Genomic DNA, 26,889 nt, shown 5'->3' on the forward strand with positions numbered 1-26,889 from the left:
GAAATGGTATTGTAGGTCAGAGAGTAGGTACGTTTGTTATTTTGACAGCAAGGGTCATATTACTCTCCATGGATGCTCGCTCCTTGCCTGAGTACCTGTTTCTGCATAGTCACATCTGTGTGGCTCTGTCAGACTTTTCTTTTTTCTTTCTTTTGTTTTTTTCCTCCTTTTTTGGAGACAGAATCTTGCTCTGTTGCCCAGGGTGGAGTGCAGTGGTATGATCTTGGCTCACTGCAACCTCTGCTTCCCAGGTTCAAGCGATTCTGGTGCCTCAGCCTTTTGAGTAGCTGGGCTTACAGGCACCTGCCATCATGCTCAGCTAATTTTTGTATTTTTAGCGGAGGCAGGGTTTCACCATGTTGGCCAGGCTGATCTCAAACTCCTGACCTCAAGTGATCCACTGTCCTCAAGTGATCCACTTTCCTCGGCCTCCCAAAGTGCTGGGATTACAGGTGTGAGCCACCACATCCGGCCTAGGAGACTTAATTTTGATCAAGTCCAATTTATCTATTTTTTAATGTATTGTGTTTTTGATGCCATACTTAAATTTTTGCCCAACCCAAGGTCACATTCTTCTGTGATTTCTTCTAGATATGATAGTTTATATTTTCAGTTTAGTTCTATAATTCATTTTGAATTAATTTGAGGTATGTGTCCAAGTTTTATTTTTCTTTTTTTTGCGTATGGAATTCCAGTTGTTCCATGATTGTTGAAAAGACTTGCCTTTTTCCAATGCACTGACTTGTGTTAACTGACGTGTATAAAAAACATCAGCTTCTCATATGTATATGGATTTATTTCTGGATGCCATTCTATTTCATTGATCTATTTGCCTATATTTATACTGATACTATGTTGTCTGGATTACTGTAACTTCATAACCTTGTAATCAGGTACTGTTAGCCCTTCAACTTTCTTTTTCAAAGTTGTTTTGGCTAATATGGGTCCTTTAAATATATTTTATCAATTTTAGAGTAAATTTCAGAATCAGCTTGAAAATTTCTACAGAAAAGGCAGCTGAGATTTGGATTCAGATTGATTGCATTGAATCTATGTATTAATTTGGAAAGCAAATTTTAATTGATGCTTTTATTCTTCTGATAATATTAGGATCTTAAAACACTTCGAGTTCATTTTATATCCCACTCAACTTATATGCTATTGTTGTCAAGCATTTTATTTTATTTATTTATTTTTTTAATTTTTATTTTTTTGAGACGGAGTCTTGCTCAGACGCCCAGGCTGGAGTGCGGTGGCACGATTTCGGCTCACTGCAAGCTTTGCCTCCTGGGTTTATGCCATTCTCCTGCCTCAGCCTCCCAAGTAGCTGGGGCTACAGGCGCCCACCACTGTGCCCGGCTAATTTTTTTGTATTTTTTTGGTAGAGACGGGGTTTCACCGTGTTAGCCAGGATGGTCTCGATCTCCTGACCTCGTGATCCTCCCACCTCGGCCTCCCAAGTGCTGGGATTACAGGTGTGAGCCACCGCACCCGACCAAGTATTTTATTTCTTGTGCATTTTAAACACCACAAGACATTGCTATTGTTTGATATTCATTTAGATTTCTGCCTTTGTTTCTCTTTGTTCTTTCCTTTATTTCTGTACTTCTACCTGGGATCTACCTGGGATCAATTTTGCCTATCTGAAGATTACTCTTTAGAGTGTCCTTTAGTACAGTTTGCCAATACCATTCCTTTAATTTTTGCCTAGAAATTATTTTACTTCCATTCTTGAAGGAAAATTTTATAAGTTATAGAATTCTAGTTTGGCAGCTATTTTCTTTCAGAAGTGTGATATTTCTCCATCATCTTCTAGTTTCTATCATTTAGGTTGAAATGTTAGCTCTTGGTCTAATTGTTTTGAAAGCAATACTTCTTTTTTTCCTCTGGTTGCTTCTAGATCTTAAGATTTTTCTCTTTGCCTTTGGTTTTCTGTAGTTTTCTTTTTTCCCTTTATTTTTTATTCATTTTATTTTTTGAGACAACACTTTGTTGTCCAGGTTGGAGTGCAGTGTCATGGTGTTGGCTCACTGCACCCTCTGCCGCCTGGGTTCAAGTGATTCTATTGCTTCAGCCTCCCAAGTAGTTGGGATTACAGGTGTCTGCCACCACTTCTGGCTAATATTTGTATTTTTAGTAGAGAGGGGGGTTTTACCATGCTGTCCAGGCTGTTCTCAAACTCCTGACCTTAGGTGATCCGCCTGCCTTGGCCTCCAATAGTGCTGGGATTACAGGCATTAGCCATTGTGCCCCAACTGCATTTCTGCAGTTTTCTTATGTATTTTGATAAAGGTCTCTATTCTGCTTGGAGTTTATAAGACTTCTCAAATCTGTAGATTAATATCTTTCATCAGTATTGGAGGATTTTAGGTAATACCGTTCTGAAGATTGTTTCTCTTCCATTCTCTCTCTCCTCTCCTTCTGGGACTGCAATTAAACATGTGAGACCTTTTCACTGCATCCTTTATTTCTCTTACCTCTCATCTGCACTTTCTATCCTTTGACTCTCTGTGCTTCAATATAGATATTTTCTTCAGAACCAGTGGTGTTGTATAGCTTGATTACACAAGTTTGTGAGAGCCTATTACTAAATTTTTTATAAAGAAAATTTATGAGATCATTGTTAAACCTTTGGTAACTTGAAATGGGGGCATGATAGGAGTATTTATACTATGGAAACTGGCAAATAGTATAAATTAGGGGTTCTACCCCTTAGAGCTGCTTTACCAGCAGCATACCATTACTTCAGACTAACTTCTGATTTACAAATTATCTCTTCAGCTATGCCTGATCTAATGGTGGATCTATTCATAAGTTCTTTTTTTTTTTTTTTTTTTTTTTTTGAGATGGAGTCTCACTTTGTTGCCCAGGCTGGAGTGCAGTGGTGCGATCTTGCCTCACTGCAACCTCTGCCTCCCAGGTTCAAGTGATTCTCCTGCCTCAGCCTTCCAGGTAGCTGGGATTACAGGCATGTGCAACTGAAAATTAGCCTGGCTAATTTTTTGTATTTTTAGTAGAGACAGGGTTTCACTGTGTTAGCCAGGATGGTCTTAATTTCCTGACCTCATAATCTGCCTGCCTTGGCCTCCGAAAGTGTTGGGATTACAGGCATGAGCTACTGTGCCTGGCCCCATAAGTTGTTAATTTTAACTGTTACATTTAGAAATTAGAATTTCTAATTCTAATTTTTTCAATAACAGGTTTTTTTGTTTCAGTTTCCAGGTCTCTGCCAACATGTTTAATTTGTCTTTTATCTCCATGGTCAAGATAAGCAAAGCAACTTTATAGTCAGTATTTGATAGTTCCAATATTTGGAGTCCTTTGTACATCATTTTTAATTATTTGTAACTTCTGATAATTTTTAAAAAAATTTTTATTTTTGAGATGGGACCTAGCTATCTTGCCCAGGCTGGAGTGCTGTGGCTCTTCATAGGAGCAATTATAGTGCACTACAGTCTTGAACTCTTGACCTCAAATGATTCTCCCACCTCAGCCTCTTGAGTAATTGGGAATACAGGTGCATGCAACCATGCCTGGCTTCATCTTCTGCTACTTTTTGTGTACGTGTTCTTGGCTCCTTGTATGCCTGGTCATCTTTGATTGTGCCACTGGACTTCATTTGTTAAAACAACTTGAAGCCCAGGAAAATGTTATTTTTCCCAGGCAGAATTTTAATTTGCCTCAGTCATCTGCCTGGGGCTTTACCTTTATCCAGTTCCAGAGGATTTCATTATCTGGATCATTTAAATGACTCAAAGATAGCCTGCAATGTATGTGTTAACTCTTACAGTTAAGATGTAGCTCTGAAGGGCCACAACCAAAATCACATAAGAAATTTTGATCAGTCTCTACTTTTGTCATATTCTGTTCCCCTAGTCCTGAAAGTTTATTTCTGTGTCTCAGATTCTGCACATGCCACCTGGGTGGAAGCTGTCCCAAATGATAGGCTCACCTTGTAGGCTATTCATCCATTCCTGATTCCTAGTCCAGTAATTCTTCACTATGTCTTTAGCTATTAGATGTTTTAAGCAGATTGAAAAAAAAATTTTGTTCATCTTTTCTAGTTGTTCTGAATAGAAGGGTTAGTTCAAATGGTCGAATTTGCCATTACCACATATGGAAGTCTTTGTAGGCTTTTTGTACTGTTAAAATTTTAAACTGTGTGTATTATTTTTTTTAATTAAATTTTAAAATTCTTTAAAAAAGAAAACTAATTTTCTCAATGAATTCAGGTGTATTTCTCTGATTTATCAGCCTTCAGCAAAAGCTCTTGATTGCATTAAATGGCTGTTTCAAGTCCAGAAATTCTAAAGGGAATTAGTCATGTACTGCTTTATGATGGAGATAAATTCTGAGAAATGTATTTTTAGGTGGTGTAATCATTGTGGAAACATCACAGCATGTACTTACACAAACTTAGATGGCATAGCCTACTACACACCTAGGCTTTATGATATGGCCTATTGCTCACAGGCCTATTGATTCTAGTGGTACATACCTGTGGTTCCAGCTACTTGGAGGCTGAGGCAGGAGGATTGCTTGAGCCTAGGAGTTCAAGGCTACAGTGAACTAGGGTTGAGCCACTGTACTCCAGCGTAGGAGACAATGAGACCCTGTCTCAATTGAAAAAAAATTTGAAAATGGTACACCTGTATTACAGGGTACTTACCATAAATAGAGCTTGTAGGACTGGAAGTTCTTTTTTTTTTAGAGATGGAGTCTTGCTCTGTCACCTAGGCTAGAGTGCAGTGGCGCGATCTCAGCCCACCCGGGTTCAAGCAATTCTCACGCCTAAACTTCCCGAGTAGCTGGGATTACAGGTGCTCGCCGCCACGCCCGGCTAATTTTTGTATATTTAGTAGAGATAGGGTTTCACCATCTTGGCCAGGCTCGTGTTGAACTCCTGACCTCATGATCCACCCGCCTCGGCCTCCCAAAGTGCAGGGATTATAAGCGTGAGCCACCGCGCCTGGCCAGAACTGGAAGTTCTTTGGGTGAGTCAGTGTGCCAGTGCGTGGTGAGTGAATGTGAAGGTCTAGGACATTGCTGCACACTACTGTAGGTTTTATAAACACTGTACACTTAGGTCACACTAAATTTGCACAATTTCTTCATTAATTAACCTTAGCATACTATAACTTTTTCCTTATAAACTTTCAAAGGAAAAATCTTTTTAGGCTGAGTGCAGTGGCTCACGCCTGTAATCCCAGCACTTTGGGAGACCGAGGTGGGCAGATCACCTGTGGTCAGGAGTTCAAGACCAGCCTGGCCAACGTGGTGAAACCCTGTCTCTACTAAAAGCACACACACACACACAAAGCTGGGAGTGGTAGTGTGTGCCCGTAGTCTCAGCTAATCTGGAGGCTGAGGCAGGAGAATTGCTCAAACCGGGGAGGCAGGGATTACAGTGAGCTGAGACTGCACCATTGCACTTCAGCCTGGGTAACAGAGCAAGACTCCGTCTCAAAAAAAAAAAACTTTTTGATTCTTTTGTAATAATACTTAGCTTAAAACACAAACACATTGTAAAAGTGTAAAAAAAAAGAGGTTTTTAAAATATCCTTTATAAGCTTTTTTCTATTTAATTTTTTTTCTTTTTAAACTGTTGTGTTAAAAACTAAGACACAAACACACATATTAACCTAGGCCTACACAGGGTCAGGATCATCAGTATCACTGTCTTCCACCTCCATATCTTGTCCCACTGGAGGGTCTTCAGGGACAATAACACGCATGGAGCTGTCCTCTCCTACGATAACAATGCCGCCTTCTGGAACACCTCCTGAAGGACCTGCCTGAGGCTGTTTTATAGTTTTTTTTTTTTTTTTTTTAATAGAAGTACATGCTAAACTAACAATACTAAGTTTTTTCTTTTAAAGCAGGAATGCCACTAGGTCAGAACTCATTCAGTCCAATCTACAGTGTGTTTAGCTACAGTTTGTACAATGATAGTTGATGTTAATCATCAGGATTTTAACACATAAGATCAAAGAAAGAAGTATGTGCCATTTAATTATAATATAATGTCATTCTATTTTGATAGATTCATTGTTGAAAAATAAATTACCAATGTGTAGTGAACATAGGAAATCTCCATTAAATAGAATTTGTAGAAAACCAGGGCACATGTGGTTTTCTCAAATTTCTAAAAAATTTTAAACAGATTAGTGTATTAACAGTGTTAATGCACCAAGTAGAAATTAATAGATTGGTCCGGTGTGGTGGTTCACGCTTGTAATCCTAGCACTTTGGGAGGCCGAGGCAGGTGGATTGCCTGAGTTTATGAGTTTGAGACCAGCCAGGGCAACACGGTGAAAACCTGTCTCTACTAAAAATTCAAAAATTAGCTGGGCGTTGCAGCCACGTGCCTGTAATCCCAGCTAGTTGGGAGGCTGAGGCAGGAGAATCGCTTGAACCTGGGAGGCGGAGATTGTAGTGAGCCAAGATTGTGCCACTGCACTCCAGCCTGGGTGACAGAGCAAGACTCCGTCTCCAAAAAAAAAAAAAAGAATAGATCACCCAAAGACAACTGTAAGGGAAAGAAAAAAAGAACAATACTGGAAAGTCAACTATAATCCTGTGCCACACAACAATGCCTGAGTCAACAAGGGACTGCATCTACAATGGTGGTCCCCTAAGATGATAATGGAGCTGAGAAGTTTGTATCACCTAGTGAGGTGATAGCTGTGGTAACATCATAGCACAATGCATTACACAGGTGTCTATGGTGACGCTGGTGTAAACAAACCTACTGCACTGCCAGTTACATAAAAGTATAGCACACATAATTATGGACAGTACATAAAACTTGATAATAAATGATATCATCAGTTTATATATTTACTATACTTTGTATTGTTAGTTTAGCATGTACTTCTATTAAAAAAAAAAACAAAACTGAAAAACAGCCTCAGGCAGGTCCTTCAGGAGGTGTTCCAGAAGGCGGCATTGTTATCATAGGAGAGGACAGCTCCATGCGTGTTATTGTCCCTGAAGACCCTCCAGTGGGACAAGATATGGAGGTGGAAGACAGTGATACTGATTATCCTGACCCTGTGTAGGCCTAGGTTAATATGTGTGTTTGTGTCTTAGTTTTTAACACAACAGGTTAAAAAGAAAAAAAATTAAATAGAAAAAAAGCTTATAGAATAAGGATATAAAGAAAAAAGTTTTTTTAAAAATACTTTTACAATGTGTTTATGTTTTAAGCTAAGTATTATTACAAAAGAATCAAAAAGTTTTTTTTTTTTTTTTTTTTTAGACGGAGTCTTGCTCTGTTACCCAGGCTGAAGTGCAATGGTGCAAACTCGGCTCACTGTAACCCCTACCTCCTGGGTTTGAGCAATTCTCCTGCCTCAGCCTCCAGAGTAGCTGAGACTACGGGCACACACAACCACTCCCAGCTTTGTGTGTGTGTGTGTGTTTAGTAGAGACAGGGTTTCACCACGTTGGCCAGGCTGGTCTTGAACTCCTGACCACAGGTGATCTGCCCGCCTCGGCCTCCCAAAGTGCTGGGATTACAGGCGTGAGCCACCACACTCAGCCTAAAAAGTTTATTTAAAAGTTTATAAGGAAAAAGTTAGAGTATGCTAAGGTTAATTAATGAAAGAAATTGTGTAAATTTAGTGTGACCTAAGTGTACAGTGTTTATAAAACCTACAGTAGTGTGCAGCAATGTCCTAGACCTTCACATTCACTCACCACGCACTGGCACACTGACTCACCCAAAGAACTTCAAGTTCTGGCCAGGCGCGGTGGCTCACGCTTGTAATCCCAGCGACTCCCTCGCCCTACAGCCTCATAGTCCCTGCGCGCTGGAGTCAGAAGGATGGCATCGTCTCTTTGCTCTCCACATCTGCTTTCAGACAGTGGTTTGATCGCTTCCTCTTAAGCCACCGCCAGCCAGCCCTGTTGCCTGCTGTGTATACTTACTGCCACCGCCTCCAGGTCTCTTCCAGATGCCCTGAGCATATTGGTCCCTGGATCTCAGGCTTGCCCAGCACTCAGTCCCTGGCAGTCATCCGGAGCATCTCCAGTGTCCAGATGAGTGACTTATCCAGCATCTGGCCTTACGGTGTCTTGACCCTCCTCCCCGCTTCACATTAGTAACTCCTGGACAGGTCCTTTTGTAGAACCTAGAATTATAAACCCTGGAGTCTTCCTTTCTCCAACATTGACCTGAAATTACAAACCCTGAAGCTCCTTTCTCTGATGTTGACCTTTTATAGTTTCTGTATCCTTATTTCTACTAAACCTGCCTTGTGATAACATCTCAACCTCTAGGTTCCAACCTTTCCTTATTCTCTCAGCGCCTTAGTGACCTCTGGCTTCATTTGTTTCCCTGTCCGGGTCAACCATTTCTCTGTCTCATAAACTTCCTCCTTTCTTCTCACCCTTGATTTTCTTTTCCAGAGCCAATCTTCAACCTCATGTAAACCTAGCTGCAAATTTCCTGTACATGTGTACCCAAGCTGTCTAAATCGTGCTAGCAACACAGTAACCAAAAAACAGAACCATGTTGCTTGACTTCATTACAAAATTGTGCGATCAGCCTTTAGCTGGATCCTAAAGACTGCTTGATTATTTATTCATCCCTGGTCTCTCTCTCATTCTCTCTTGCTGTTTGGAATTATATTGATTTGCATCCTGATGCTTGTAACATGATTCTTTCGATCTCATTCTTCTTTGTGCCGTTACTCTCACTCGGTGATCTAGCCTTCCACCTCTGTGAGAAGATCGTGGCATAAACTTTCCCATGGCTCATTGAAATGTCACCACGCCTTCATGTATTCTTTACGAGCACCTCTGTATCTCAAATGAGGAAATAACCCTCTTGCCCAAGACTGTCCTGCTTACCCAAGCCCTCGTTTATCCTACCTGTCCTCAGTAATCACCCCTTCTTTATCGTATCTTACATTCACCCCCATTCCTCCAACTCTACCATAATTGAACCCAATCACCCTCATCTTTCTTTTCTTTTTTCTTTTGTTTTTTTTCCTTTTGAGACAGTCTCACTCTGTCTCCCGGGCTGGAGTGCAGTGGTGCCATCTTAGCTCACTGCAACCTCTGCCTCCTGAATTCAAGCGATTCTCTTGCCTCAGCCTCCCGAGTAGCTGGGATTACAGGCGCCCACCACTATACCTGGCTAATTTTTGTATTTTTTGTAGAGGCAGGTTTTGCCATATTGACCAGGCTGGTGTCGAACTCCTGAGCTCTCAAGCAATCTGCCTGCCTCAGCCTCCCAGTGTGCTGGGATTATAGGTGTGAGCCACTGTGCCTGGCCCATCTTCGTTCTTAAACACAAATAAGACTCTCTTTCTCTGTTCAATTTGCTTTTCCAGAGCACATTGCTTGGACTTTTATTTAGCATCTATTTTCACTCTGACTTTATTATAATAAGCTGATTTTGTTATCTGGATCCCCTATTATATTTTAGCTTCTTTTTTAAATTTTTTTTTTTTTTCCCCAGGGAGAGTCTTGCTCTGTTGCCCAGGCTGGAGTGCAGTGGTGTGATGTTGGCTCACTGCAGCCTCTACCTCTTGGGTTCTAGCAATTCTCCTGCCTCAGCCTCCTGAGTAGCTGAGATTACAGGCCCATGCCACCATGCCCAGCTAATTTTTCTATTTTTAATAGATATGGGGGTTTCACCATGTTGTCTAGGCTGGTCTCGAACTTCTGACCTCAGGTGATCCACCCGCCTCGGCCTTCCAAAGTGCTGGGATTATAGGCATGAACCACCATGCCTGGTCATGTTTTAACTTCTTGAGTACAAAGATTTTATCAATTTTGTATATTTGCCATCTCCCTACCTCAGACTAGATCATGGGAATATCATTTATATTTTCCATGAAGTGCTGGTGCTCTGAGTGTGGCCTTGATATAAAACAATCCAAGGTCACCATGCTGCACTGGAAGCTACTGAGGTTTGTCTTGAGACCTAACTGTTGTGTGACAGCAAGTCTTACGGGGAGAGAGGCAGTAAAGCTTATTGTTCGGAGGACATTATTGCAAGAAACAGCAGTGAAGTACCATTTTTATCCTGGAATCATCATGGAACAGGAATGCTAACAAGGGACTTGATAACAGTTTTCAAATATTTAAAATTACTGAGTTTCTATACTGGCTACTTTTTTTTTTTGAGACGGAGTCTCGCTCTGTGGCCCAGGCTGGAGTGCAGTGGCGCGATCTCGGTTCACTGCAAGCTCCGCCTCCCGGGTTCACGCCATTCTCCTGCCTCAGCCTCCCGAGTAGCTGGGACTACAGGCGCCCACAACCGCGCCCGGCTAATTTTTTGTATTTTTAGTAGAGACGGGGTTTCACCGTGGTCTCGATCTCCTGACCTTGTGATCCGCCCGCCTCGGCCTCCCAAAGTGCTGGGATTACAGGCGTGAGCCACTGCGCCCGGCCCCTACTTTTTTTTTTTTTTTGAGATGAAGTTTTGCCCTTATTACGTAGGCTGGAGTGCAATGGTGTAATCTCGGCTCAATGCAACCTCTACCTCCAGGGTTCAAGTGATTCTCCTGCTTCAGACTCCCGAGTAGCTAGGACTACAGGCACCCGCCACCATGCCCGGCTAAGTTTTTGTATTTTTAGTAGAGACGGGTTTCACCGTGTTAGCCAGGATGGTCTCGATCTCCTGACCTTGTGATCTGCCCACCTTGGCCTCCCAAAGTGCTATGATTACAGGCGCGAGCAACCGTGCCTGGCCTAATTTTGTATTTTTAGTAGAGATGGGGTTTCTCCATGTTGGTCAGGCTGGTCTCGAACTCTTGACCTCAGGTGATCTGCCCACCTCAGCCTCCCAGAGTGTTGGAATTACGGACATGAGCTACTTTGCCCGGCCTACTTTTTATCCTCAAGCAGAGGAAAGAATGGGTCATATCGCAGTGGGATTCACTGCAGACATATGCTTCACAAGGGGCGATGTATGTATGTATGTATGTATGTGTGTATGTATGTGTGTATGTATGTGTGTTTGTTGGTTTGACAGAGTCTTGCTCTGTTGCCCACACTGGAGTGTAGTGGTGCTATCATAGCTCACTGCAGCCCCAAACTCCTGGGCTCAAGTGGTCCTCCCATGTTGACCTCTCAAAGTTCTGGGGCCAGACAGCAAGGATTTTATTTAGACAGAGGAATCTCAGTAGTGAGAATAATTCACATTAGCACATTTGGAAAGGATGGGCTTTTAAATGCTTCACGGAGGCAGCTGTGTTGAGCTGGAGGGATGTAAGAAAATGCAATAGGTTATGTATTCTTTTCAATGAAGAAATGTAAATATCTGGCCGGGCATGATGGCTCACGCCTGTAATCCCAGCACTTTGGGAGGCCAAGGCAGGCGGATCATCTGAGGTCAGGAGTTCGAGACCAGCCTGGCCAAAATGGTGAAACCCCATCTCTACTGAAGGAAAAAAAAAAAAAAAAACCGGGCATGGTGGCAGACACCTGTAATCCCGGCTACTCAGGAGGCTGAGGCAGGAGAATCAGTTGAACCCGGAGGCAGAAGTTGCAGTGAGCCGAGATCGTGCCATCACACTCCAGCCTGGGGGACAAGAGTGAGACTTCATCTCCAAAAAAAATAAAAAAAAAAAAATAATAAAGTAAATATCCTGCATAAACAGGTCTTTTTATTGTGAGGATCAAATTACATGAAGTAGGCTGAGCATGGTGGCTGACACCTGTAATTTCAGCACTTTGGGAGACTGAAGCAGGGAGGATTCATTGAGGCAAGGAGTTCAAGACCATTCTGGGCAACACAGCGAGACTCTGTCTCTACAAAAAATATAAAAATTAGGTGCAGTGGCACATGTCTGCATTCCTAGCCACTCAGAAAGCTGAGGAGGCAGTGGGATCACTTGAGCCCCAGCGATCAAGGCTGCAGTGAGCTATGATTGTGCCATTGTCCTCCAGCCTGGGTAACAGGGGAAGACCTTGACTCAGAAGCAAAACAGATCACATGAAGCAATTGATTAATAAATGAATCCTATGATTCAACAAGATTTTGAGTTCCTATTATAGACAGGGCTCTGCTCTAGGCATTAGGGACACAGCAGAATCAAAACAGAGTCCCTGACCATAAGGCCTGGGTGCAGAGGGGGCGTTTGTTGACAGACCTCAGTGAAATGGGGAATCAAGCAAAAGGGTATGTGGGGCAAGAGCATCCAAAGGAAGGAAACTGCATGTGCAAAGGTCCTGAGGCAGAAGATGTTAGTTTTTGAGTAGCAAGGAGACTAATGAGCGAGGAAGAGGAAGAGGGTCACTGGAGACGTAGTTGGAGATGTGCGGGAGCAGCCAGGCCTGCAGGCCAGCCTGAGCATGTCATATGTGTGAAAGCACTTTGTAAGTCCCAGTTGCTGCTAAAGGGATTCAAATAGAATTAAGTTGTTCAGTCATTAATTAAAATCAAACTGATTTATTCTGTTTATCTTATACATCCACTCAATGACTTTCTCACAACCCTGGTACCCATATAACCCCTGTACCCATCTGAAGACAACAGTATAAGCAGGTCTTGAGACGTATCCCTGTAAGTTTCAGCAGGGCATGACAAGCTCTAATTGTCATACAGAAGTTCTGTTTATTATGAACAGTAAGTGAACATTTTCTCCCTGGGTTACTGTTTATCATTTGAATCTACTTGGGTTGTCTTTTGCCATATTGAAACGTCTAATTTTTATACTGTCAAATCTCAGGGTTTATTTTGTGTTTACAGCATCTGTGTGTCTTGTCTTGCTTTATTTTTATTCTTATTTTCTTTAAGCTTATAGCACCCAGTATTCCCAGGCAGTATCCCACCGAAGTACTAACCAGGCTCGATTCTGCCTAGTTTCTGAGATGAGACAGAGATTGAGTGCGTTCAGGGTGGTATGGCTGTAGGATCTTGTCTTGCTTTGAAAGATCACCTAAACCCTTAAGCAATGTAAACATTCTCCATTTTCCCTAACATTTTCATAACAAAACTATAGTAGATTCTAAATTTATTTTGACCATGGCATGAGGTGGGGACCTAACTTTAATTTCTTCAAGAAAAACTATTTATTTGGTAAATAAATAGCTATTTATTAGACAAGTCTCTTGCTGGATATATCAATATGTATTATTTAAAAAGAAAAAAATGATAACGTTTCGGTTTACTTAAAGGCCAGGCTAACCACACGCTAATAATCACTCCAAAAATACTTTTGAGAACCTTCTCTTATTTTTAAGTTTTATTTATTTTGAGACAGAGTCTCACTCTGTTGCTCAGGCTGGAGTGCTTGGCTCAACTGCAGCTTCTGCCTCCTGGGTTCAAGCGATTCTCCTGTCTCAGCCTCCTGAGTACTTGGGACTACAGGCATGCGCCACTGCACCCAGCTAATTTTTTGTATCTGTAGTAGAGACGGGGTTTCACTGTGTTGGCCAGGCTGGTCATGAACTCCTGACCTCAAGTGATCCGACTGCACCCCTCCTCAGCCTCCCAGAGTGTTGGGATTACAGGTGTGAGCCACTGCACCCGGCTGAGAGCCTTCTAGATGTAAGCCTCTGTGAATGATACAGTTGTCTTCCTTTATCCACCAGGGGCTACGTTTCAGATCCCCCCATCCGCCGCCCACTGCCCAGTGGATGCCTGAAACTGCAGTTAGTTCTGAGCCGTATATTTAAAAATATATGCTATGTTTTTCCTTGACCTGTGGTCAAGTTTAATTTACAAATTAGGTACAGCAAGATATCAACAACAATAACTAATAATAGAAGGACTATAACGATGTGCTATAATAGAAGCTGTGTGAGTGTGGGCTCGCTCTCATGCGCTCTCTCTTACAACATCTTATTGTACTGATTCACCTATTTTCGGACCTCAATTGACCAAGTGTAACTGAAATCGTAGTGAGACCATGGATGAGCTGTGCCTCCCTGTGCTAAGGAACTTAGCCTGTCATTGGAAATGGGGCATGCATTTAAATGGCTCATCCTTGCCTCTTTTGCTGGACCCTCAACTATTGGGTCCAGGGATTCCTTTCTCGGCTTTTGTACTTTAGAAACTCTGTGGACCGTTAATCATGGCCTCTATTCCCCATCTCTGCAGATAAAACCCCAAACCATTCCTTCCCCAGGCCCACCTGCATGTTCCACTTCCGACTCCAGGGAGCACATCACCTACCCTCCTCTCCTCACTGCCTCCCTCCTGCCTGTTACTCCTCTTGTATTTCCTTATGTCTTAGCCCATTTGGACTGTCAAAATACCATAGACTGAGTAGCTTATACAAGAAATTTCTTTTTTCTTTTTTATTCTAAAGAGCCAGTCAAATTTAGCAGTGGGGGGTTGTATAGCAATTTCAGTGACACTAATATTAATATGTTCTGATAACCCATTACCTGTGGACCAGGCAAGAAATGTGTTTCTCATAGCTCAGGAGGCTGGGAAGTCCAAGATCAAGGTGCCAGCAGACTCAGTATCTGGTGAGAGCCCAGTCTCTGGCTCCTAGATGGCACCTTCTTATTGTGTCCTCACGTGGGGGAGTGGATGAGCTAACTCGCTGAGACCTTTGATAAGGTTATTGACCCTAATCATGATGGTTGCACCTCATGACCTAATCACCCTCCAAAGGCCCAACCTCCTAATACTATCTCCTTGAGGTTGGGGTTCCAACATGTGAACCAAATTTGGATTTATATAGATTATATGTGCCTTATTTCTCTACCAAACATCCGAGTAGTTAATACTGGACTTGGTCTATCCAACGTGATTAAATTCAATCCCTACCAGAACTGTGAGTTATAGATAGTCCCACATTGAAATAAAAAGGGGGAGGTAAAAATTTCTTGCATTTTTTTCTTACCTATTCGCATGGGCCCCATGTGTCAGTCTCTCAAGCAAGTGCTTAACACACAGTACTTAGACATCTGAACACTGAAGTTAGAAAACCAGAATTCAAATGCCAGGTCTGTACCATTTAATACTTCTAAACCTCCATTTTCTCGTCTGTAAAATGGGAATAAAAATAATAACTTTGTAAGATTGCTATGGAGCTAAATGAGAAAAGCATTTAGCAGCAATGTTCAGTCCATAATAAGCATGCAGGAAGATTTAGTTAACACACAGATTTTTTTTTTTATTTATTAGCAGGATAGGAGTCTATAGCCTGCTAATAGCCCCTCAGATTCTGAAAACACTTGGTCAGCAATCAGAAATGATTTGTGAATGATCAAATGAATGGTGGTTTCTCTGGGATCACTAATTCTTCCCCAGCATCAGAAGTTTCTTTGAAGAGAAGAGTTGGCCAGGTACAGTGGCTCATGCCTGTAATCCCAGCACTTTGGGAGGCTGAGGCAGGAGGATCACTTGAGCCCAGGAGTTTGAGACCAGCCTGGGCAACACTGCAAGACCTCATCTCTACAAATTAAAAAAAGAAAAAAAAAATGAAGAGTTGAGTTAGACTTCAAAACAGTATCTGATTAATAAGGACCAACATTTATAGAGCTGTTACTTTTGTCCAGGGGCTGATTATATTACATACACATATTAATTTTATTTTTGAGACAGAGCCTTGCTCCATTGCATTGGCTGGAGTGCAGTGGCATGATCTCAGCTCACTGCAACCTCTGCCTCCTGGATTCAAGTGATTCTCCTGCCTCAGCCTCCTGAGCAGTAGGGATTACAGGTGCATGCTACTGCACCTGCCTAATTTTTGTATTTTTAGTAGAGACAGAGTTTCGCCACATTGGCCAGGCTAGTCTTGAACTCCTGACTTCAACTGATCCACCTACCTTGGCCTCTCAAACTACTGGGGTTACAGGCATAAGCCACTGTGCCTGGTAGTATCTTTATTTTTTTATTATAACTCGGAAGTAAGAACTCATTCTTTTTTATTTTTAGACTTTGTTTTCAAATTGTTAAAATGTTTTGTAGAGATGGGATCTCACTATGTTGCCCAGGCTTGTCTTGAACTCCTGACTTCAAACTATCCTCCTGCCTCTACCTCTGGAAGTGTTAAGATTACAGGCATGAGACACCAGGCCCAGCAGGGAACTATTTTTTGTTTGTTTGTTTTGTTTTAAGATGGAGTCTTGCTCTGCTGCCCAGGCTGGAGTGTAGTGGCACCATCTCGGCTCACCACAAACGTCGCCTCCAGGGTTCAAGTGATTCTCTTGCCTCAGCCTCCTGAGTAGCTGGGATTACAGGTGTGTACCACCATGTCCAGCTAAATTTTGTATTTTTAGTAGAGATGGAGTTTCACCATGTTGGCCAAGGCTGGTCTCAAACTCCTGACCTTGTGATTTGCCTGCCTCAGCCTCCCAAAGTCCTGGGATTACAGGCGTGAGCCACTGGCCCGGCCTTGCTCTGTCATGCAGGCTGAAATGCCGTGGCAGCGTTACAGCTCACTGCAGCCTCAACCTCCTAGACTCAAGTGATCCTTCTGCCTCAGCCTCCCAAGTAGCTGGGACCACTGGCAAGTACCACCACACCCAGCTAATTATCTTTAGTAGAGATGAGACCTCACGATGTTGTCCAGGTTGTTCTCAAACTCCTGAGCTCAAGCAGTCCTCCTGCCTTGGCCTCCAAGATGCTGGGATTATAGGCATGAGCTACTGTACCTGGCAGAATTCATTCTTGGTAAGGAAATTGAGGCACAGAGAAGTTAAGTCGCTCATCGAATTAAGTTATACTGCTAAGAAGTAGCAGAGTTGGGATTTGAGCCCAGGGCTTATGGTCCCCTGTGCCTGCGACACCACATTGCATTGAATAAGGCTGCAGTGTCCCCACTGTGGCCAGGGCTCTGAATCTCCAGAAGGTGCTGCATCAGAAATGATGATTTGGCTGGGTGCAGTGGCTCACACCTGTAATCCCAACACTTTGGGAGGCTGAGGTGGGTGGATCATGAGGTCAGGAGTTCGAGACCAGCCTGACCAACATGGTGAAACCCAGTCTCTGCTACAAATATAAAAATTAGCTGGGCATGGTGGCATGTGCCTGTAATCCTGGCTACTCGGGAGGCTGAGGCAGGAGAATCACTTGAACCTGGGAGGCAGAGATCGCACCACTGCACTCCAGCCTGGGCAACAGAGAGAGACTCCATCTTTAAAAAAAAAAAAATTGAGATGTCATTTTGGACTGGGGAAACTCCATTGGAAAGGCTTAAACTGGACTTGAAGGAAGTACACAGTGTGGGGAGTCAGTGAGGGAAGGAGGGACAGCTGAGTTCGCCCCCAGCCTGGTGCTGGGATCATCTGTTGGACTGACTGAGAATGGAATAAGCAACATTTTGTTTTGGGTGGGGGAGGTGAGGAGCAAGGCGATGAGGAAGAATTCCTACAGCATTATGGGAGGGTGAGATCTGAGTGGTTGTATTTATAATTTCTTATCTGACTGGGAGATGCCCTGATTAGCCATCAACCACGGAACGTTAAGCCTGTCAACGTATTTGCTCAAGGCTGGGAAGTGCAACACCTTAGTTTGTGCAAAATTCTCACCCAGGCCAAACCCATGGTCTAAAAGGAAATAAAAACAATTATTGACTCTTCTGAGAAACCTGGAAATAGAATAGAGAAATTATAATCCTTGAGTAGTCAAACTTATCTTTTTCTGCTGGTTGTTTTTTCTGTATTAGTGCAGTAAAATTCAAGACCAGCTATCAAAAGGAATAAAGGAATTGTACTGTTCAGAGGATGAGGTCCTCATTCCTCTTAACTCCAACTCCTGGCCCCTGCCTGACTATGCAAACAAGCATGTAGTAAGGAAATACTGTCCAAGAGTGGATCTGTGGATGAGTCCTGTGGGCCATAGGATATCTTTGGACTGGAATCCTCATGTTTCCATTCAAATGATGTTTACAAGGGACTCTTCATGGCACGAGTAATTGCCTAGCATGTATTACAAAGTGAAAAGAACAGGCCACATAGTAATATACATAGCATGACTTCTTTTTTTTATTATTATACTTTAAGTTCTAGGGTACACGTACAGAATATGCAGTTTTGTTACATAGGTATACACATGCCATGGTGGTTTGCTGCACCCATCAACCTATCACCTACATTAGGTATTTCTCTTAATGTTATCCCTCTCCTAGCCCCCCAACAGGCCCCGGTGTGTGATGTTCCCCTCCCTGTGTCCATGTGTTCTCATTGTTTGACTCCCACTTATGAGTGAGAACATGTGGTGTTTGGTTTTCTGTTCTTGAGATAGTTTGCTGGGAATGATGATTTCTAGCTTCATCCATGTCCCTGCAAAGGACATGAACTCATCCTTTTTTATGGCTGCATAGTATTCCATGGTGTATATGTACCACATTTCCTTTATCCAGTCTATCATCGATGGACATTTGGGTTGGTTCGAAGTCTTTGCTATTGTGAATAGTGCTGCAGTAAACATAGTGTGCATATGTCTTTATAATAGAATAATTTGTAATCCTTTGGGTATGACTTCTTTTTATTTTATTTTTTTTGAGATGGAGTCTTGCTCTGTCACCCCGGCTGGAGTACAGTGGCGCGATCTCGGCTCACTGCGAGCTCCGCCTCCCAAGTTCACGCCATTCTCCTGCCTCAGCCTCCCGAGTAGCTGGGACTACAGGTGCCCACCACCACGCCCAACTAATTTTTTTGTGTATTTTTAGTAGAGACGGGGTTTCACCGTGTTAGCCAGAATGGTCTTGATCTCCTGACCTCGTGATCCGCCCGTCTCAGCCTCCCAAAGTGCTGGGATTACAGGTGTGAGCCACCGTGCCCGGCTGGGTATGACTTCTTATGCATTAAAGATTGAAGCCTGCCTGTAGTCCCAGCACTTTGGGAGGCCAGCAGTGGGACTACAAGCAGGACCCAGTGGAGAATTGCTTGAGCTTAGGAGTTTGAAACCAGCATGGGCAACATAGACCCCCATCTCTATGATTTTAAAAACAAGACTGGAAGGAGACCAAGTATGATTTTGAGTTATGAAAAAATGGGTGAAAATTTTCTATTCCTTTGTCCTGAATTCCAAGTTTTTACAATAAGATCATCCATGAACCTTTCAAGCTCTTTCTTTTGTGAACTTCTAGCAGCATTGGCCACTCCTTTTTCTTGAAATGCCTTCTCTAGGCTTCCATGACATCACATTCCCTTGACTTTTTATTTTTATTTAGTTTTTTTGAGACAGGGTCTTGCTCTATCGCCTAGGCTGGAGTGCAGTGGCACAATCTCAGTTCACGGCAATCTCTACTTCCTAGGCTCAAGTGATCCTCCAACCTCAGCCTCCAGAGCAGTTGGGACTACAGACATGAGCCACCATGCCTGGCTAATTTTTTGTATTTATTTTTTTGTTGTAGAGATGGGGTTTTGCCACATTACCTAGGCTGGTCTTGAACTCGTGAGCTCAAAGTGAGCCACCCGCCTTGGCCTCCCAAAGTGCTAGAATGACAGGCATGAGCCACCATGCCTGGCTTACATTTTCTTGACTTATAAGAAAATCTTCTCAAAAGCGTCTTTTAAAGTTCTCCCTAGAGTCCTCTTTGTCTGCCCTTCTTCAAAATAGCTAATGCTATTCTCCGTCTCTTTCCCATGCCCTCCATGAGCATTCTTACCCAGTCGCTCTTATTTCTATAACTCCTGTCAAGGCCTGTCTCCTGGGCTCCAAAAATGTACATTCAACCCCTTACTGAGCATCTCTACCTGGATTTTCTTTTCTTTTTTTTTTTTTTTAGAGATGGAGTCTCGCTCTGTCACCCAGGCTGGAGTGCAGTGGCGCGATCTCCGCTCACTGCAAGCTCCGCTGCCTCCCGGATTCACGCCATTCTCCTGCCTCAGCCTCACTAGAAGCTGGGACTACAGGCGCCCACCACCATGCGTGGCTAATTTTTTTGTATTTTTAGTAGAGACGGAGTTTCACCATGTTCGCCAGGATGGTCTCGATCTCCTGACCTCATGATCCGCCCGCCTCGGCCTCGGCCTCGGCCTCCGCTTCCCAAAGTGCTGGGATTACAGGCGTGAGCCACCGCGCCCGGCCTCTACTTGGATTTTCTACTGTCCTCTCAAACTCAGCAAGTTCAAAACTCTGCTCGTCGTTTTGTCCACACAGACACTAACCATCTTCTGTGTACCTTTGCTCAGTGAAAGGCATTGTCATCCATCCAGTTTCCCAAGCTGGATATTTAGGAGTCATTCTTTGTTCTTCTCGCCGTCATACCCAATCAAGCACAAAGTGCTGTGGGTTCTGCCTCATAACTATCTTCAGAATCTGTTGTCCATTTTTCTACCTTCAGGAAAGGACATATAATGGTTAAGAGTGCAGTGAGTGAATGTGACTCTGTCCTCACTGCTGTGTGACCTCAGGCAAATTGTTTAACTTCCCTCTGCCTCACACGTAGAATGTCATAATGCCTTTCTCATGGGTGTCTTTTTTTTGAGACAGAGGTTTGCTCTGTCGCCCGGGCTGGAGTGCAGAGGTGTGATCGCCACCCACTGCAACCTCTGCCCACTAGGTTCAAGCAGGTCTCCTGCCTCAGCGTCCCGGGTAGCTGGGGTTATAGGCGACTGCCACCACGCGTGGCTAATTTTTGTAGTTTTAGTAGAGATGCAGTTTCATCATGTTGGCCAGGCTTCTCTCAAACTCCTGACCTCAGGTGATCCACCGGCTCTGGCCTCCCAAAGTGCTAGGATTACAGGCATGAACTACCATGCCCGGCTCCTCACAAGCTTCTGTGAGGGTGAATGATCAATACATGTAGAGTGCTTAGAACTGTGCCTGCCTATGCAAGTGTAAGTGTTAGGCAAATGCTGATCGTGTTACTCTCGCAGGTGGTTTTATTTCAGTGTGAGCTAGCTCACTACACGACTACTTGGTCTCCTTGCTTCTAGTCTTACCCCAGTCTATACCCAACCCAGCAAATGGGTGGATCATTCTAAAGCTTGTATTCTGTCCTCTCCTGCTAACTGCAGTCTGGGAAAAAATGTCCAAACTCCCTAGCTTATAAAGGTTTTTTGTACACTGACCACCTATTCACCTTTTCACCCTTATCCCTTGCTGTTGTCCCAACTTGAAGTCTGTACTCTATAATCTACTGGAGTGCAGTGGCGCGATCTTGGCTCATTGCAACCTCTGCCCCGTAGGTTCAAGCAAGTCTCCTGCCTCAGCCTCCCGAGTAGCTGGGATTATAGGTGCCCGATTGCGCCACTGTACTCTACTGTAACCTACAATCTGTCCTATTTGAAGCTTCCATCTCTCCTTTCACCTTCAAAGCTTTCTATATGCTCTCCCTTTATCTAGAAAATTCTTTTTTTTCCCCCATTTGAGACAAGGTCTTGCTCTGTCACTTAAGCTGGAGTGCAGCAGTGCAATCTTGGCACACTGCAGCTTTGACCTCCTGGGCTCAAGTGATCCTCCTGCCTCAGCCTCCTGAGTAGCTGGGACTACAGGCATAGGCCACCACACCTAGTTAATTCATTTTTATTTTTAGTAGAGATGAGGTCTCACCATATTACTCAGGCTGGTCTTGAACATCTGGCTTCAAGCAGTCCTCCCATCTTGGCCCCCCGAAGTGCTGGGATTACAGGAGTGAACCACTGCACCCAGGATTCTTTCCTCCTCTACTCAGTCAATGCCCCCTTTCCCTAGAATGCTTCAGTTCTCAGTTTATGTCATTTTCCTGGGAAGACTTTCCAGGTTCCCACCTCCTTACTCCCTCCTACCTCCTTTCTTCCAAATAAAACTTAGCACGCTTACAAGGTTTCTGTGAGGAACACAGAATCCTTGTGTGTCCAGGAAAGTGCCACCCTCTAACCCCCAGCCCATGCTGCACCTGAAGGGGTGATAATAGGACAGGTATACCTTGTGGGGAGAGCTACTTTAGGGATTTTGACCTCCATACTCTTTGTTTTTTTTTCTTATAGAACTCCTCAGTGGGGCCTTGCTATTTCTCTGTGACTAACTGGACATTCCTTGGACACCCACTCTGTTATGTGAGGCATTTTGGGGTTCCCTTCCAGCCAGATACACAGCAGTGCAGCACAAATCTTGGTCTTGTACTGCTGCAGGAGACCCATTCTGTAACTAGCCTGGTGATCCAATCTGGGGCAGGAGTTCAGATAATTTGGGGTTGTCTCTTCCTTCTGCCAGTTTCTTGAGCCCAAATTCGGCTTGGTCTAGGGGTTGACCTAGTCCAGCTCTTCCCAAATATAGGGGCAGATCTGCTCACATGTACATTCCCTTCTTCATTCCTGAGTTAGAGATTGTGTATGTAGATCCATTGATAGAAGCCAGGCAGGGGAAAACTAAGGGCACCGACTGTGCATATCAAACCCACGAGCTATAATGGGGCCCATGCCACCCTCTGTCTAGATAACCCAGAACCATGGCTTGAAGTTGGTGTTCAGTCCCTGACTTAGGCACTGGGAAGGGCCAAGGTTGAGCGCTGGAAGCAGCATGGACGCAATGTCCCTGAGTCTCTGCTTGTCCTGAGGGAAGCACTCCCAGGTCCCACTGGGCACTTTTATCATAGTCATTGCAGAAAATAGCACCAGAGCACAGAACTGCTGACACCCAGGAGCATGAAGTACATCTCCTGGCCTGGTCTTTTCTACCTGAGGGTTGGCCAGTACCCACTGAGGTTCTGGCTGGCACCTGCAAGCACTGCAGACAGGTCTTAGAGACATTTCCCGGGTAAGAGAAGGGGCCAGAGTCAGGGCCCAGTCTTACTCCCTGCCCATCTCACTGCTATCCTCATCTTCAATCAAGTAGCCATATTCAATAAAAAATTAAAAATGTGATTGCTTTGCAGAATAATGTCTGCATTTATTATATTGCCATGTATTTTAGAGTATAATTTATGGCTACTAAACAGTGTAAAGTTTGGCTATAAGTTACTTAATTGACTATCAAAATGGCTATTTAGTTATTGATAATATTCCTGAATATACCATCCATGTCCTTGCAGAGGACATGCTCTTGTTCCTTTTTATGACTGCATTAGTATTCATGGTGTGTATGTACCACATTTTCTTTATCTGGTCTATCACTGATGGGCATTTGAGTTGGTTCCATGTCTTTGCTATAGTGAATAGTGCTACAGGGAACATTTGCCTGCATGTGTCTTTATGGTAGAATGATTTTATAGTCCTCTGGGTATATACCCAGTAATGGGATTTCTGGGTTGAGTGGTAGTTCTGTTTTTAGTTCTTTGAGGAATGGCTATACTGCTTTCCATAATGGTTGAACTAATTTACACTCCCACCAACAGTGTGTAAGTGTTTCTTTTACTCTACAACCTCGCCAGCATCTGTTGTTTTTTGGCTTTTTAATAGCCATTCTGACTAGTGTGAGATTATATCTAATCATGGTTTTGATTTGCATTTCTCTAATGATCAGTGGTATTGAGCTTTTTTTCATATGCCTGTTGGTCCAATGTATGTCTTGGAACTTTTTAAGAACCTCAGATTAGACTTTGAAGAAGCCTCTTGAAGGCCAGGCACGGTGGTTCATGCCTATAATCCCAGCACTTTGGGAGGCTGAGGCGGGTGGATCAGTTGAGGTCAGTTGGAGTTCGAGACCAGCCTAGCTAACATGGTGAAACCCCGTCTCTACTAAAAATACAAAAATTAGCCAGGCATAGTGGCCCTCACCTGTAATCCCAGCTACTCAGGAGGCTGAGGAGGGAAAATCGCATGAATCCAGGAGGCACGGAGGTTGCGGTGAGCTGAGATAGAGCCACTACACTCCAGCTGGGTGACAGAGTGAGACAACATCTTCAAAACAAAACAAAACAAAACCTCTTGAGGCTTAGGAACCAAGGAACCAAGTCAAGAACGTGCAATCAGATTGTGCCTGTAATGCCTGTATGGATTGAGTGATTTTCTCTCTTTCCAAGGTCCCCCAAATATCTTGAGTTTCATGGGTATTTGAGAAAGTGATATTATTTACTTACCACAAGGCCAGGAACACTGTAAGGTAGACATGTGGACAAGATATAAGGCCAGTTTCTCCAAGGCCTTCTAGAGGCTTTATAAAATCAACCTCTGTTCCTTATAATTTTCTGGTCGTGGTCTGGGCATGATGGTTCATGCCAGTAATCTCAGCACTTTGGGAGGCCAAGGTGGTAGAGTCACTTGAGGCCAGGAGTTTGAGACCAACCTGGGTAACATAGTGAGGCTCCATCTATACCCGAATTTTAAAAAATTAGCTGGGCGTGGTGACAAATGCCTGTAGTCCCAGTCTCTTGGGAGGCTGAGGTGGGAGGATGGCTTGGGCCCTGATGGTTGAGGTTTCAGGGAGCTATGATTGTACTATTGCCCTGCAGCCTGGAAGACAGAGTGAGACTCTGTCTCAAAAAATTGTCTGGTTATATTCAAAGATATGACATTTCAGGGAAAGTCTTGATAATATAACTAGTGTTCTCAATTTCTTCTACAGGAACAGATTCTCATGGAATGTATGGAGATAACTATAATGCCATAAAAAGAGAATAATCATGAATAGTTTCCAAATTGTGTAGGAATCAGGTAGGGAGAAAAGCAAATATCAAAAATATACTTCAAATTGCTGTAAGCTATAGATAGCTTAAAAGAAAAAAAACACATAACAATCAGCAGTATTTCAAATAAAAAGTCAAAAGATCATCATCTTTCCTTAGTTTAGTCCCATGTAATGAATTCTTATCTTGCTTAATGTCATGTTAGCATTTTTGAGTCCAGATTTTATTAGAGTTCTGGAAGTTCAGGCCAATGGTATGAACTCAAAATTACTAGAAACCTGTTATTTGTCAGAGTTCTTTTTGTTCTTTTTACATATCTTCTGAAGACATAACACTTTAGGATTTGTAAAGGGCTTTCAGGAACGAAAGCATCAGAATGCAGTAATTGTGGACATGCTGATTTAAAATGACCATGTTTAAAGATCTGATGAGAGCTCATCATAATAACATAATTGACAAGGATATTTGGTTATTTTTGTGGCCTGTAACAATTTAACATAACCAGAAGTATGATCTATAATGTATACCAAGACATAAAAGATTTTTAGGCATCTCAGTTTTGGAACACATATGTTAACATTTCCATACAAATATAACTCAAAAAAAGTTAAACCTCATCTTTTATTTGACAGTGTTTCCTACATAATTTTAACATATCAAATATGCCTATTGGTTTAATGTCCTCCTTTTGCACTTTTAGGGGTCCTTCTGGAATGTTTAAAAAGTTAGCTTGAAGTCAAAAAGACGATTTTGATTCTGGGAAGTTTGTCAGAAATAAAGGTTTAAAACACTGTATCAAAAATAGGATCACAGATCATTATGAAATAATCATTTAACTAAAGTGATAATTAAAAGAATTTAATAGCAAATCTGGGAAGCTACACAGTTGTAGAAACACCTTTATTCTTCTAATATTTAGCTGCCCTAAGTAATCAAAGACCCAATAAAGAAAACATAGGCTGGGTGCAGTAACTCATGCCTGTAACCCCAGCACTTTGGGAGGCCAAGGTAGGAGGATCACTTGAGTCCAGGAGTTTGAGAACAGACTGGACAATGTAGCGAGACTCTGTCTCTACAAAAAATAAGAAGAAAGAAAAAAAAGCCAGGTGTGGTGGTACACAACCTTAATTCTAGATACTTGGGAGGCCAAGGTGGGAGGACTGCTTGAACCCAGGAATTGAAGGCTGCAGTAAGCTGTGATCCTGCCACTGCCCTCCAGCTTGGGAGACAGAGGAAGACCCCATCTCAGAAAGAAAAAATAGGAAGCACAGGAAGCAATCTTGATAAATATACTCTTTCTCTGTGTAGTTTACTCAGAAGGTGAACAAAATTCTTTTACTTACCCATACTGCACAAACATCTTATTTTTTTATTTTAAAACTTTATTTTTAGGTAGTAGACAGGGGAAGTAGAATATACAATTAGCAGGGACTCAAGAAAAGGGATTCAGTGTACTGGGACGTTCCCTGTGGGAGAAGCACATCCAAGAGAGAAATACAGAGGTCTTTTTGAAAAAGCACAGGGTTTCTTTCTTTCTCTCTCTCTCTCTCTTTCTTTCTTTCTCTCTCTTTCTTTCTTTCTTTCAAATATACCTATTGGTTTTTTAATATATGTAGTATATAGTATATATTTATATACTATTTAGTATACATACACGAAATATATATAGTATACTAAATATATCAATATATAGTATAGTTATATAAATTATAAGTATACATAGTATATATATAGTATATAGTGTATATATGTGTGTATTTATATATATAGAGAGAGAGAGGATTGAGAGATGGGTTCAGAGAGACCTTGAGGCTGCTGCTTTAGTTCAACATGTCAAAATGTCAAATTTCTGAGCCCCAGCAGCTACCATTCCCATCATCCATCTCCACAACTTTGTCATCATCCTGCCTGGTACAGGTAGGAGGAAATGATGACTCACCAGAATGATCAGGACACTTGTGGTTGAGACTTCTTTGTTTTGCACAGGTACAAATCAATATCCAAACTCGCTCTGGAACATTTTTATGGGCTTTTCCTGCAATGTGATTAACAAGGTTAAATACCTAGCCCTTGATAATTTCTACCACGCAAGAGAGTTTTACTCTCATATATCAATAAATGCTTATTGCTTCCTGGTTCATTTCTGAGATTGATGCACAGCACTTGAGGGAAGATGATGGGTTCAGATTGCATCAGCTGGGCCTGTCATTGGCACCTGTCTTCTCCCTGCTGTCCTCCCTGTAACCTGTACCTCTGCCCCTCCTGCCAGCTTTCCCCAATTATATATGAACTACTTAAAAAAAATTTTTTTTGTTTGTTTTCTTTGACTATCCTTGTTTTGAAGAAATCTATGGGCACTACCACGCTTCCTGGAAACATTGCAGCCTTTGAGTAACTACTGCCGTAAGAGCTCAGTAAGATAGACTTCCCAGGAAATGGGGGTGGTTGTCTTGCTGAATCGATTTTTTTCTGATGT

At 42.8% G+C, this 26,889-nt stretch overlaps 1 protein-coding gene across 2 annotated transcripts in view; it reads left to right on the forward strand.

Annotated features, from left to right (window-relative positions):
* GCNT3 (glucosaminyl (N-acetyl) transferase 3, mucin type) overlaps positions 1-26,889 on the forward strand; it is a 79,644-nt gene that overhangs the window by 19,920 nt on the left and 32,835 nt on the right. The window lies entirely within an intron of this gene.

The sequence above is a fragment of the Macaca mulatta genome, chromosome 7, assembly GCF_049350105.2.
Source record: "Macaca mulatta isolate MMU2019108-1 chromosome 7, T2T-MMU8v2.0, whole genome shotgun sequence".
Lineage (NCBI taxonomy): Eukaryota > Metazoa > Chordata > Mammalia > Primates > Cercopithecidae > Macaca > Macaca mulatta.